The sequence below is a fragment of the Schistocerca cancellata genome, chromosome 3, assembly GCF_023864275.1.
Source record: "Schistocerca cancellata isolate TAMUIC-IGC-003103 chromosome 3, iqSchCanc2.1, whole genome shotgun sequence".
NCBI lineage: Eukaryota > Metazoa > Arthropoda > Insecta > Orthoptera > Acrididae > Schistocerca > Schistocerca cancellata.
The window spans coordinates 19,265,012-19,280,103 of record NC_064628.1 but is presented as its reverse complement, the minus strand read 5'-3'; the positions used below and the strand labels follow the sequence as shown (position 1 = coordinate 19,280,103).

Genomic DNA, 15,092 nt, shown 5'->3' with positions numbered 1-15,092 from the left:
GAAGCGAAATGTAGTGTGAGGAGGGCTATGCGAGAGGCGTTCAATGAATTCGAAAGTAAAGTTCTATGTACTGACTTGGCAGAAAATCCTAAGAAATTTTGGTCTTATGTCAAAGCGGTAAGTGGATCAAAACAAAATGTCCAGACACTCTGTGACCAAAATGATACTGAAACAGAGGATGACAGTCTAAAGGTCGAAATACTAAATGTCTTTTTCCAAAGTTGTTTCACAGAGGAAGATTGCACTGTAGTTCCTTCTCTAGATTGTCGCACAGATGACAAAATGGTAGATATCGAAATAGACGACAGAGGGATAGAGAAACAATTGAGATCACTCAAAAGAGGAAAGGGCTCTGGACCTGATGGGATACCAGTTCAATCTTACACAGAGAACGCGAAGGAACTTGCCCCCTTCTTGCAGCGGTGTACCGTAGGTCTCTAGAAGAGCGTAGCGTTCCAAAGGATTGGAAAAGGGCACAGGTCATCCCCGTTTTCAAGAAGGGACGTCGAACAGATGTGCAGAACTATAGACCTATATCTCTAACGTCGATCAGTTGTAGAATTTTGGAACACGTATTGTGTTCGAGTATAATGACTTTTCTGGAGACTAGAAATCTACTCTGTAGGAATCAGCATGGGTTTCGAAAAAGACGGTCATGTGAAACCCAGCTCGCGCTATTCGTCCACGAGACTCAGAGGGCCATAGACACGGGTTAACAGGTAGATGCCGTGTTTCTTGACTTCCGCAAGGCGTTCGATACAGTTCCCCACAGTCGTTTAATGAACAAAGTAAGAGCATATGGACTATCAGACCAATTGTGTGATTGGTGAGGAGTTCCTAGATAACAGGACGCAGCATGTCATTCTCAATGGAGAGAAGTCTTCCGAAGTAAGAGTGACTTCAGGTGTGCCGCAGTGGAGTGTCATAGGACCGTTGCTATTCACAGTATACATAAATGACCTGGTGGATGAAATCGGAAGTTCACTGAGGCTTTTTGCAGATGATGCTGTGGTGTATCGAGAGGTTGTAACAATGGAAAATTGTACTGAAATGCAGGAGGATCTGCAGCGAATTGACGCATGGTGCAGGGAATGGCAATTTAATCTCAATGTAGACAAGTGTAATGTGCTGCGAATACACAGAAAGATAGATCCTTTATCATTTAGCTACAAAATAGCAGGTCAGCAACTGGAAGCAGTTAATACCATAAATTATCTGGGAGTACGCATTAGGAATGATTTAAAATGGAATAATCATATAATGTTGATCGTCGGTAAAGCAGATACCAGACTGAGATTCATTGGAAGAATCCTAAGGAAATGCAATCCGAAAACAAAGGAAGTAGGTTACAGTACGCTTGTTCGCCCACTGCTTGAATACTGCTCAGCAGTGTGGGATCCGTACCAGATAAGGTTGATAGAAGATATAGAGAAGATCCAACGGAGAGCAGCGCGCTTCGTTACAGGATCATTTAGTAATCGCGAAAGCGTTACGGAGATGATAGATAAACTCCAGTGGAAGACTCTGCAGGAGAGACGCTCAGTAGCTCGGTACGGGCTTTTGTCAATGTTTCGAGAACATACCTTCACCGAAGAGTCAAGCAGTATATTGCTCCCTCCTACGTATATCTCGCGAAGAGACCATGAGGACAAAATCAGAGAGATTAGAGCCCACACAGAGGCATACCGACAATCCTTCTTTCCACGAACAATACGAGACTGGAATAGAAGGGAGAACCGATAGAGGTACTCAAGGTACCCTCCGCCACACACCGTCAGGTGGCTTGCGGAGTATGGATGTAGATGTAGATGTAGATGCAGACGGGTGACCGTCCAGGTGCGCTGCGCGCTTTTCACATTTTCCCCTTTGCCTTTACGATAGAGAGGAGTTCCTGATAACCCATCTTTGCACCAAACGCTCTGGATTCAATTCCAAACCTCCCCACAGTGGACACTGTTCATGGTGATCCGTCCATCGGATGGGGATGTTAAGCTCGGCCGCTTCGTCGGTGCCCTACGAGAGGAATAAGCTATTTGCCGGCACCGAGTTTCACTTGAGCTCTTCTCTCACAGTCTCCAACAAGAACATGAGACTACACTATGCACACACCCATCACAGTCGTCTGCATTTGACAGATACACACGTGCACAACTCTCCCACACTGCGAAAGAAAGATGCAAGTGGACGCAAAGGATAGGGAAAACTTTTCCACTTAGGCTGCTGAACTTGCCCTTCGGGGTCTCGCAGTCATTAATGCCAGACGACTTTACTTTTTACCCCCTGCCTTCCACAACTCTAATGTTAAAAATAAAGAATAAGAGAAATATAGATATATTTTTAGAGATGGGTAAACTGAAACACGTGAATGTTTCGAAACAAATGAAACAGTATAATGTAATGTTTCGATACGGTGTTTCGAAACAGTGAAGCAGTTTGTGTTTTGTAATCTAATAAACCTACACATTTTATCATGTTGAATGTATACTGTATAAGTATGTCCATATAAACACAAATGAGGTGCGAGATCGCTAATCATATCGCAGAAAGTATGAAACTATCACTTTGGCGTCTTGGCAGTTTCGTATTTCCTGCAGCAAATGCGCTGCTTTTGTATCATGTGAGTTTCATACTTTTCAATTGGCTGAGGAAAGCCTTAGCTGAAGACAGAAGAACCACCACGAACGGAATTGGATGTGGGAGCAAACTGCAGAAACAACAGATATGCTACTGGGATTTCCACATTCCATTAGTATGGCTAATATACCCATCCTGCTAATTTCCATGCACACATTGTGGATAATAGACACAGTGACTACAGACTCATAAATAACGCCAAATAATTCGAATAAATAACAAAATATAACAGAAAAAAATTTTGTGTTTCAAGGTGTTTCGAACCGTTACTATAAATTTACGACGCTTCCCGTTCACCATTACACTATCAGTGATATGTCAAACAGATTGCTTGCAATTATTCCTACATCAAATTTATGTACATGTCTAATAACTGTCACTCTATGCCTTTTTTTTGTTTAAAATGTTGTAGTCTTACTTGCGTTTCTTAATATGATTACTGTACATGAACAGAGAAGCGTATGTTATAAAAAAAGTGTAATTTAACTGGATGATTTTCACATATTTATTATTTTGAATGTGAATACGATGCGTTGTTCTATTGTTTGGTTAGTGTTTATAAAGCAGATGTAACGCCATTTCGGAATAGGACAGTCAGCTAGAAACGAAGCTTTATTTTCGGATATCTTAAGCTTCATGCTATTGCTTGTCAAAAGATTTCGACACTCTTGAAAGTGTTTCATGAAGTGGTATGTTGTGTTTCAGTACCTGTGCCGAGCCCGAATCTCGTCCGACACAGAGCGGAATGAAAAATCACTGTTTCGATACAATCAGTCCGTTCCAGGCGCAGGTGGACTGAAACAGTCTTATTCTGAAACAACGATACAGTTTCTGTGTCTGGCTCGAGATCCGAGACAGGGGCGGAATGAAACACCACTGTTTCGAAACAGTGAACCATAGCCGTTCCGAAACACTGAAACAGTTCCAGGTATCGATACACTGTATCGGAACATAGAAACAGTGGCCAAGTCTATATATTTTGAGATCATAATTAAGCAAAACACTACATTTAGCCGATGACAGCCTTTACTGACGTTGTACACTGATGAACGACGCAGGTGGGCATGTATTAAAACCACAGCTAGATATACAGAACTACGATCAGTCCAACCAAGAGAGCAGATCAAGGCAATATAGAGGAATATTCTGGTGAATCTTACGACATGGCTGGCGACGTCGGTATTACAATCGTAGCACGAGAGACTTGGGTTTACTGAGCAAACGAAATGCCGTGCGTATGTAAGCGACATTAATGTTTTCTATTCAAGGCAATGAACATCTAAACTGCTACTAATTGCAAGACGGTAAATCCGTTTAGCACGAATCATCCATGGCGGTGACAATACTCCAGCTTCTAGTCCGTCTCGGAGTTCAAACTGAATGTACAGGACGTGGTGACAGCGACACCTTTTATGGCTTACCTGGTGCTATTCTTTGGTTGAGCCGTGGCCAGCTCGCATCGATGCCGTTTGTTCTTTGGCAGTTCGTAGCAATCGAGTGGCGTCTTATTTCTCCCCGAGTTACTAGCATAATGAGTTGCTGACTTCCTCGGTCAGTGGCAGCAGCAGTGCTTGTCGATACTAGTACTGCTGTACCAGCTTAGGTGTGACCGCTATATTCCCGTTATTATATCTCTTTAAAAAAAGTAATGTAACTATTTATTTTGAGGAGACACTCTCCTAGTAAATTCGTTTGTCCTTTGATTTATCGTGATCTGTTACTGATTTTTAGTGGAGTTAGTTTTTACTTTTAGCTTTCAAAAAAAAAATACAAAAGAGATATAATAAGCAAAATAATGAATTTCGTAGGTTGCCAATTACGTATTATATCTGGTTTTATCGAGCGCCAGGCTCCCTACAAATTACTGTAAATACTATAGCGTAGTAGTACTCAGCTCTGAAATTATTACTATCACAGAAAATAGACAAGTTTTAATAAAATTATTTCACTGGATTACTTCAATTAATCTCACAGAATATTTTTACTTAATTTCTTCCGCTCCGGCTATTAGACATAGTGCTGTGAAAAAATATTTTTAAATGTACCACGTAATGGCGGCTAATTGTTAACAGTCAGAGATTACTGTTACTCGCTCCGCAGCAGCTGGAAACATGCTAAATAATTTTCATTAAATATTCTTTTCGTAAGATAAATGTGGCGTAGGTTCTTGAAATAACACACGGAGATCACTTTATACTAATATATTCTTACTAGGACACAGTTTACACCATTAAATATTTGCAATTACGCTACGACAGAAACAAATGCTAGCGCAGCACAATAGCTTGCGTACCTTAATCCAGCTAACACCAGAACGAACAGAACAAAACGGACTAGACCGAAGAATTAACATTGCATTGTGTTTTATACTCTTACAGAGATGATAATACTTCTTTTAATTACTTACACATTATAATCTCATACACTAAAAATAATGTCTTTTCTGCATTTATCGATATATATATTGCATATTTTTACAGTTAAATCAATGATAAATCAATGTTTGCAATTCATTTTGAGTCACATACAGTCGTTTTTATTTATTTTTCGCCTCGATAATGGTGAATATTGCAAAAGGGACACTACACCGTGTGGTGGTGTGTGTGTGGCAGTCAGTCGGTTGGGACAGAGCAGCGAGGAAGTTTCCGCCGCGCGAGGTCAAGGCCGGGACTGCTGGTGGCTTGCACGCACGGTCGGGTTGCGAGGTGCTAACTGTGAGAGCTACAAAGTTCGTGGTGTGTTGGAGTCGGCGAAATTTTGTAGCCGTCTTCCTGTCTGGTCTTTAACTATTAAAATGGTTGAAACTACCTGGCAGATTAAAACTGTGTGCCCGACCGAGACTCGAACTCGGGACCTTTGCCTTTCGCGGGCAACTGGTCTACCAACTGAGCTGCCCAAGCAGGACTCACGCCCCGTCCTCACAGCTTTACTTCTGCCAGTACCTCGTCTCCTACTTTTCAAACTTTACAGAAGCTCTCCTGCGAACCTGCAGAACTAGCACTCCTGAAAGAAAGGATATTGCGGAGACATGGCTTAGCCACAGCCTCGGTGGTGTTTCCAGAATGAGATTTTCACTCTGCAGCGGAGTGTGCGCTGATATGAAACTTCCTGGCAGATTAAAACTGTGTGCGCGACCGAGACTCGAACTCGGGACCTCTGCCTTTCGCGGGCAAGTGCTCTACCATCTGAGCTGTGAGTACCGAGCGTGAGTCGTGCTTCGGTAGCTCAGATGGTAGAGCACTTACCCGCGAAAGGCAAAGGTCCCGAGTTCGAGTCTCGGTCGGGCACACAGTTTTAATCTGCCAGGAAGTTTCATATCAGCGCACATTCCGCTGCAGAGTGAAAATCTCGTTCTATTAAAGTGGTTGTTACTTATCAGTGAAGTGCACCAGCGCTATTTTTCTGCCTTGTGGCCGCTAACGCCACAGTTGCCTGCCCTGGTCGTTAGCGTAATTTTCCAGCAGTGTGTTTTTCCTCGCGTTGTTGATGCTGTCTGGCACGGCACGTAGTTCGACAGCCTTTCAATTGTTTCTTCTATTTTTTTCTTGAGAGCGGTTATTGTGCCTTGGCTGTTTTAGACGCCACTTTTAAGACGTAGTGCGGCTGGTATCTCCGCCCTCAGGTGATATTTTCCGTTCTCGTACCGTTGGCCGGGCAGAAGGGAATTGATTAGGTTGTCGGTCGATCCTTCTGCCGTCCCTGGGTCGGGCTGCCATCCCATTATTTAACCTTACTCTTGGTTGCCTGTCTCACCTCACCTTACATTACAACTACCTCCTCAGGCCGACCCTTGGAACACTTCCGAGCACCACTGTTCTGTTGCTTTTAGACTGTGATTTTCATTTTAGTCTGATGTACTGTGCGAGGCCTTCAGCCGTCTATTAATTTAGTTTGTTTTAATTTTAAGGTAAGGCCTTCAGCTGACTTAAATTAAAGTTTGGATATTGATTTGTTTAATAACTAAAATTTTGAAAGTTTGTTCTATCTGTTCTATCTGTTGTTGCTGTTAAATGTCCAGTGTGTGGCCTTCAGCCGAGCTTTCATGTAAAATGTTGTGTCTAGACAAGACAGCCTAGACACAATGAGAGGAAGCCGAAAGGCACGCGCTTAAACTCACGCAGGCTGGCGTGAGGTCTGAAACAGGATACGTAATGAATGCTATAAAGAAAAGTACGTAGCTTCTGGAATACTTAACTTTAATCCACATTTGTAGAACATCGCTCTTGATGATACATTAATAGAATCTCAATATCAATGGAATAGGGCGCCTTGCTAGGTCGTAGCAAATGTAGCTGAAGGCTATGCTAACTATCGTCTCGGCAAATGAGAGCGTAGTTGTCAGTGAACCGTTCCTTGCAAAGTCGGCTGTACAACTGGGGCGAGTGCTAGTACGTCTCTCTAGACCTGCCGTGTGGTGGCGCTCGGTCTGCAATTACTGACAGTGGCGACACGCGGGTCCGTCGTATACTAGCGGACCGCGGCCGATTTAAAAGCTACCACCTAGCAAGTGTGGTGTCTGGCGGTGACACCACATGAAATATTTTTAAGATAAAGATAAAGAAAATAGAACTATGTGAAATATTTTTAAGATAAAGATAAAGAAAATAGAACCGTTGCCAAACACAGGACCTGACCACGTCTATTTTGTCAAGAGAGGTTTCCTATACAGGCTCAGTACAACCGCCAGAGATGCGGTTCTCGCCGTGTCCCTATGACTCCAAGAGGAGGAAGAACGATTCTGGAAAAGTTGTGTAATTTTTAACAGTTGCCGTCATTTTAAATAAATTATCTACTCCTCTTAAAATAACTTCACCCTAAATCTGTTTTCAGATTTAGGTTCCTCAGCAGGTGAAAAATCATTGTCATGGAGTTTCTTTTCCCAAGGAAATTACGTTAATGATTTAAATCGCGATTGAATTTTCAAGGAACTCGAAATGTACTTGACAGGAAAATTATGGATGCAGCTGTGGGCTGCTCACTCCAAAAGGGTTCTTACCTCTCAACTGATTGATCGATTATTAATTCTGGCTGCATTACAAACCAAAAAACACTGGGTAGTTTACAAAAATGGTTCAAATGGCTTTGAGCACTATGGGACTTAACAGCTGTGGTCATCAGTCCCCTAGAACTTAGAACTACTTAAACCTAACTAACCTAAGGACATCACACACATCCATGCCCGAGGCAGGATTCGAACCTACGACCGTAGCAGTCGCGCGGTTCCGGACTGTGCGACTAGAACCGCGAGACCACCGCGGCCGGCCGGTAGTTTACAGTTCCCATTTATAACCTCTAGAGGCTTTTGTGGGAAAGTCGTGAATTGTGGATATGTGCACAGTGTGACATCATGGCTGTAATCATGTGTGCAGTGTATGGTCAATGCAGGATGTTTCACACATAGGGGCAGCGCTCTCTCTGGCGCTGCGCGCAACCAGTATCCCCACAGGCCGACTCTGATCACCGCATGTTCTCCGGCTCCTCCCCCGTGCAGTGTGTTAAGTGGCGTGTCTGTTTCAACCGAACGAGTCGAATTAGTAGTATAATTAGTAGTATCACTGCGCCATTCAGCACTTAAGGCTGCTGTCACAGTGTTTTCTGTTGTATACAGACTCAAACGGAAGTCTTAAAGTAACGGTACTGATCAGTTCAAATACTGTTGTTCGAAGTCAGGACTTCTTCTTCACCTCTTTACATTGGACAGTTTCAGCCCCAATTGGGTCTGTTTGCAACAGAAGCTCACCATCTAGTTCTGTTTTCCCACCATCTTTCAGTGTTTACTCTTGCCTCTTTTTCTAACATCCACATCTTTCAGCCCTCTATCCTTTCGTCTTCCTCTTGGTCGTTTCATTTACATCCCCATTTCATGCATCTTCTTGGAAATCCTCTTAGTTTCGATTTCCTTTATGTGTCCATTCCATCTTAACCTTGATTTTTCTGTTCTGATCTGCAAGGGTTCCTCTTTCACTATTTCCTTTACACTTTCATTCTTCAACCTATCTCTCCATGTTCCTCTTGTTCTATTTCCGAAGAACTTCATTTCCCGTGCTTGTAGTCGGCTTACGTCTCACTTCATTACCCATGTTTCAGACCCATAGGTCAGTACTGAAACGTAGTAACTTCTACTTATTAATTCTTTGCTTTTTTGTTGAACATCTTTGTCCTAAACCAGGCTCCGAACACTCCAACAAAATGCTTCTGCCTGTTTACCGCTTTCAGTGATCTCTTTCTCATTTCTTCCATTTCCCGTATCACGCTTCCCAAGTGCTTGACACTTTTCACCTTCTTCAATAGTCCACCGCCAATCCTTATTCCGTTAATTGGTCTATCTTTCTTTCTAGTTGTAGCCAGGGTCTCACATTTGTTGACATTAAATTTCATTCAATAATCTCTCACAGTTTCTTCCCAGTCTTACAGCTGCCCCTAAATCTTCTTCTTCCTGTTTCCCCAGATCACCATTAGTACTGCAGCTGGCTGTTTCCGCACATGCCTGATGGAAGATCGCTCGTGAACGGCGCATTATTTTCTGATGAAACTTGGGTGTATTTATGAAGCTATGTGAACACGCCGAAAAAACCACGGTTCGTTGTTGACTAAATTCTGTAAGTAGGCTGTTTATGTTTTCTTATTGGCAACGTTACGTAGCGCTCTGTATGAAAATCACTGGCTGTGCTGTGTGCAGTCTGTGGCTAGTTTGCATTGTTGTCTGCCATTGTAGTGTTGGGCAGCTGGATGTTAACAGCGCGTAGCGTTCATATGAAACCTCCCCTTAGAAAAATTATACATGACTGTACTTAAACTGACATACAATATTTTTAGCGCAACGCAATCTGACTTTCAAAAATCCCTACAAAAGAATGGCCCGGACTAACATTAACCTATACGTTTCACAAATCACTTACCTCACAAAAATCTTGGTTACTCGAACTACTGCAATATAGCGAGCGCCACTACTGTCAGCTAAATAAAAGATTCAAACTACGGAAGGCACGAACTACTGATAGGCATAGTTAGCAAATGAAAGATTTTAATAGAGAACAAACAATGTATTTACCTTAATAGTCATCAAAAGTCATAATATATATAGCAGTTCATGACATCCAGTCTTACAAATTTCAAAACTCCGCCATTTCTATCCCCACATCCACCACTGCTGGCGGCTCACCTCCAACTGCGCAACGCTGCGCGCTGTTAACATCCAGCTGCCCAACACTACAATGGCAGACAACAATGCAAACTAGCCACAGACAGCACACAGAACAGCCAGTGATTTTCATACAGAGCGCTACGTAACGTTACCAATAAGAAAACATAAACAGCCTACTTACAATTCACTGTATCATTGGCAGCAATTAAATACTGCATTTGACGATCTAAAGCAACATTTGGCAAACATAATACGTACCATATGTACGGAATTTACTGAGCCGTTTCGCTACAAAGGGCAAATGAACTGTTCAGATGTTACAAAGGAAGAAAAGTACTTACGCTTTTAAGTCTCGCTTTAATATTGATGTATGGCATCTGTTCTAACAAACAAACATTCACCGAAGAACTCGGATAGTAAGTGCGCTGTGGTCCACATAGGAATTATAGTGGTCGATTTGAGCAGCTGGCCGCTCTAATGCAACAACAGAGACAGATGAAGGTTTCCTGACACAAAACAAACTGGCGTAACCGACGAAAGCAATATCTGGCATATTCCCTCATATGACATAACGAAGTGAGCTATATCTGTGGCAGAGACTAAATCCTGACAATCAGAGCAAGGAACGTCGAGTTGAGTGTAAACTTCAAGACAACCTTTAGTTGAGTAAGCACCGTTGTTGAGCCACGACACAAAACGGCAGTCAGTCTGCGACTAGAGCGCTGACGTCAATCACGTCAAGGGCTGGTGCAACAACTGCTCAGGCTCCGACAGTCATTTGTAACCCACCAAGAATTTTTGAGTAGGTCAGCCTATAACTTCTGATGTTAACACTGTAGTGATCTCCAGGTATAAATTTCGAACTATTGCGCCGGCCGTTATGGCCGAGCGGTTCTAGGCGCTTCAGTCCGGAACGGCGCTGCTGCTACGGTCGCAGGTTAGAATCCTGTATCGGCCATGGATGTGTGTGATGTCCTTACGTTAGTTAGGTTTAAGTAGTTCTAAGTCTAGGGGACTGATGGCCTCAGATGTTATGTCCCACAGTGCTCAGAGCCACACATTTTCACAGTGTTAGATGTTCGCTTCACAGTGTGCCAACAACATTTGAACCAATCGAACTTTTGCTTTACAAATCGTATTTCAGAAAACGAAAATGTTTAAATTTTTTATATTTTTTGCCAGTGTATAAGCTAAACTTTCATATTTTATTATTAGAATAAAAGTTCAATCATATTTTCTGTACGTTATTGAGACTTAAAGCTAACAGTACTTAGATGTAAGCTTACTTTGCTTTACTTTCCGTGTCCAGGTGAAAACATCTGTAGTCTCTTCTTCGAAAGCTCTGTGGCTTTAATGGCCTCGTGATTCCATAAAAACAAATCTTCCGCTGTCAAACAGTCTCCATCTTTGGGCACATGAGCAAGTGTTTGACCTACGTTTCTCCGCATTCACAATGGTCTCTTTCAGAGTAGACCCACATAACCACGTTTACTTCGCATCAGATCTACTCATACTTCCCCATGTACTATATTGTAGCTACTGCCCTTGTTTTGTGTGATTTCCTCTTCAGGGTGCAGGTTTTTATTTTGCAGAGACTCCAACCATAAAGAGAGACGGCGGATCTCAGGTTGGCCTTCCAGCAATACTGTCCGTTTTATAAAGCTCTTCCTTGACTTCGAACGAGTTGGAAGAATTTACTTTGGTTGGGTTTGCTGTTTTTTCCTCTCTGTTTCACTGGCTACTTTTTGTCTGGTATTTTGTGGCGCTATGGCCTCAAGTGAGTATATTGTGTGGACAGACGTACGCCTCAGACGTTCGACGACAATCTTGACGGTCTCATTTAAAGCGACGTCTACTTGTTTGGAGCGGAAAGACGTCTCACATACAGGTGCATCCATCTGCAAAACAGTCCCATTACCGATGATGGAAGAAATTGACACTACGCCCTTCATGTTGATCCAGTTAGTTTAAGTATAATATTAAAAACTGGGTTGTTTTGGAAATCAGCCTTATGCAAACACAATTAATTTATTTTTATATTTCCCCAGACATGTTTCGACACCAATGTGTCATCTTCTGTGGGTTAAATTCTTTATTTCTGTACAGTATAAGATCACATTTGTAATACTTTAACTACTGTAGGCCTAGGAAACACAATATTTGCAATTTGCTCCGTTTTGCTTTGGACGCTCACCTTAAAACTACACCGCTAATTGAACTGTATTATTGAACATCGATTTTTGTGCTCGTTTTCGTCGTTTTTTTTGACCGCATGTCATCTGCAAACTAGCCCGAAGAAAATTATTGCATATTTGTGGATAGCTGCTTCGAGGGTAGAGGTTATGTACGTTTCTGTACTTAACATTTTCCGTCCTGTTTCGTGTCCCTGGTTGGTGTCTCAATCAACTACTATTTAGTGGATTGCTTTCACTCAGTTTTCCATAAATTTCCGCTCACTACTTCACCTCACACGCACTTACACAAAATGTGGTGAAATGAGATCTGAGCAGACGCTTTTGGCAATACACTCAGCGAGATGTGTCATGTTACTGTCGTTGCTCACTTGCTCGTCGTTGGAGTCTGCGTATATTAGTATTTTTATTTCTGGCTGGTGTGGCTGGTTATTTGTCTACGTATTGTACACATTAGGGGAAAGAACGGCCCCTTGCGGTAATCCATTCGTTTGGTTTCTCCATCTCCTTTTTTCCCTGGTTCTTAACATGTAATTCAGTCGAATATCCTTCGTTATTTCACAGACTTTCGTGAGGAGTCGTTGGTGATTTACTGCATCATACGCAGCGGAAAGGTTAATAAACACATCTGCGGTTATCACTTTCCTTTCAAAACCATCTTCAATGTATTGAGTCAGATTCAGTATTTGACTACAACATTTTCCCTGGTGTTGTAGCGTTACGAGTATATGGTCAAGGTATTCGTCCACCTTGGGCTGGTACTGAGGAGAGCTGGATTTTTCTGCTAGGCTGAGTGCGAGTCGATGTGACGCCCTGCGGCCACACATCGCCAGAAATGGGTAAATCCAAAAGTTGGGAATACGGACAGCTGTAGCTCCCATGGTCTTTGTACGAGAGATGCATCAAAAATTGCGGCGTGTATGATAAGCTGAACGATGGCTTCTTAAAGCTTGTAACGGAACTGAAATGATGGTGGGCTGACAGTAATTTGGAGCCCACACGTCGGAAACGGGAGCGCTTGTGTGAGACTGCCAGGGACTGCACCCTCATGCCATCTATTGGCGAAACTGGGAATTAGCGCTACCTGTCAGACAATGCACTAAGCTCTCGGAGTCAAATGTATTCTTTTTCTTGGTAATTATAAGTTATTACTGTATAATTTAATGTTGTAAAGCGCTAGTAGTAAATTATTATGACTGGTATGGACTCCAGGGTAGTAAATATAAATATTCTTAAATACTAAATGATTTCGGTAAAAAGGTGGTAGGGGAACGCCCCCACTCTTGGTGATACGAGTGTACCTAGGGGTAGCTGGAGACACAGGGACTGAACAATGGAATGGCCTGGGGAGTGTTGACGTGATTGGACGTGCGTAACTGTGCTTACGCAAAAGGGATTGTGCAACAGAGAAGAGGCGAATATCGTCGCCGTTTTTTGGAGTAGAACGCGACGAATGGTTGCTGAAGCCGCCTCTATGCCACTGGGGCTGATCGTAAGAGTTCCTGCGCCCAGATTTTGTGGCGGACGTGCAGTAGCTTATACGAGTGCTACAGCTCGTAGTTCGAGCCGCCATTAAGGGCATGAGGCGTGAAGAGCTGCGTTAGCCACATGCATCTCACCACCAGCACCGACACGTCTACCCAAGGCAAGACTACTTGCAATTGTTAAGTCGAACTTTGTATACATGTAAAAGGAGAATACCGGTTTTCTTTTATGCAAGTACAGAGGACAGAATACAGTAATGAGTAAAATTACGACGCATGTTGTTCATTGTAAAGTGTAGTAACCTCAAACATAGTATAGTGAAATCAGATTGAGGCCACCATCGCCTCTTTCATTTACAATTCTTTTTGTTGTAGGATACTTTAGCGTATAAGAATGTATGTTGAAAAGAGCAATGGTCACACCAGAATGAGTTGCCTATTTATAGTTACTTAAATTTTTCTGAGTAACCTTTCAAGTAAAGTCACTTAAGTAATTCTACATCAATTCTCCAAAGAGTAATATCCAAAATCATTACATAAAGTTGAAGGATAGCTGTTAACCCAAGTTGCATAAATAGTCTTCGTAGTAATGACCAAGCCAATTCACAGATATTGAGAGAGTATTTGCTTTGTAGAATCATCTAGAATGATCAGAAATAGTAATATTCAGAATTAAGTTTAAATTCAACTCAAGCCATTTCACTTTGAAACGAGCCAAAAATTGATTTATTCTTTTGCTCCTTCAGAGCTGGCGACTGTAGTTATAAGTATTTTCAGGAGGATTCGACGGTAAGTCTGCTGCTCTCGTCGTGCTGATAGGATTATCCACTGCTGCTAGCAGTGGTGATTGGATACATAAGCTCACTACCAAGTTAAGTGGGTCAGGTAGGCAGTGTTACCGTGTGAACTGTAGGGCACTGTAGGCCGTGGATCGAACCCGTTCAATCATCACAGCTCTTAGGGAAATAGTCCGGTTAGGGGTGTACTAATCATTAGGTAAATACTGGCGAGTAACGGTCAAAAATGTATACGCAAGTGAATTTAGCAAGGTCCACGTAGCACCTAGTTAATGTGGTGCAATGGCGAGGGTAGGAGTGGAGTAAAAGTGAGCTGAGCTTGTGGCAGCTGTGCTGTATTCAAATATTAACAACGTGAATTCACTACTACCTCTTACCATTAGGACTGAGCTATTTACAGTTAAAATACGTAGCAGTAAGCGCAAAGGCGTGACAGCTCCAAGTCCGTATTGGTTTTATACATACGGAATTAGGAAGCGGGTCATTCCGTCAGTGGAGGGGGTTAAAACAACCGAGTCAGTTGAGAACATACCCCATTTACTGATGGAAAGATTCGGCGGTTCGGTCGCAAGCTCTTCAAAAATCTGTAATAATTCACAGTTAAATATTAAAGTAAATCTGAATACATCTGCGATCTCAGAAAAATGATGCGCAGGCAGTAACAAAATATTTCAATATCTTTACAATTACAGAAGTTAATATTTCACAGCGAATAAACATTTTCACAATGAACCTCTGAATTAACAACTTTTAAACACTTCATGCAATTCTAACTTAGGTGACACCACTTTTGTAAAAGAGCGTCAAAAGACGCTTCTGCCAAGCTGATCTAAATAACTGT

The 15,092-nt window shown here is 42.3% G+C and overlaps 1 protein-coding gene across 1 annotated transcript in view; it reads left to right on the top strand.

The window, feature by feature from the left end:
* Positions 1-15,092, top strand: part of LOC126175447 (aminopeptidase N-like) — a 184,268-nt gene that overhangs the window by 44,893 nt on the left and 124,283 nt on the right. The gene's annotated exons all lie outside the window — the stretch shown is intronic.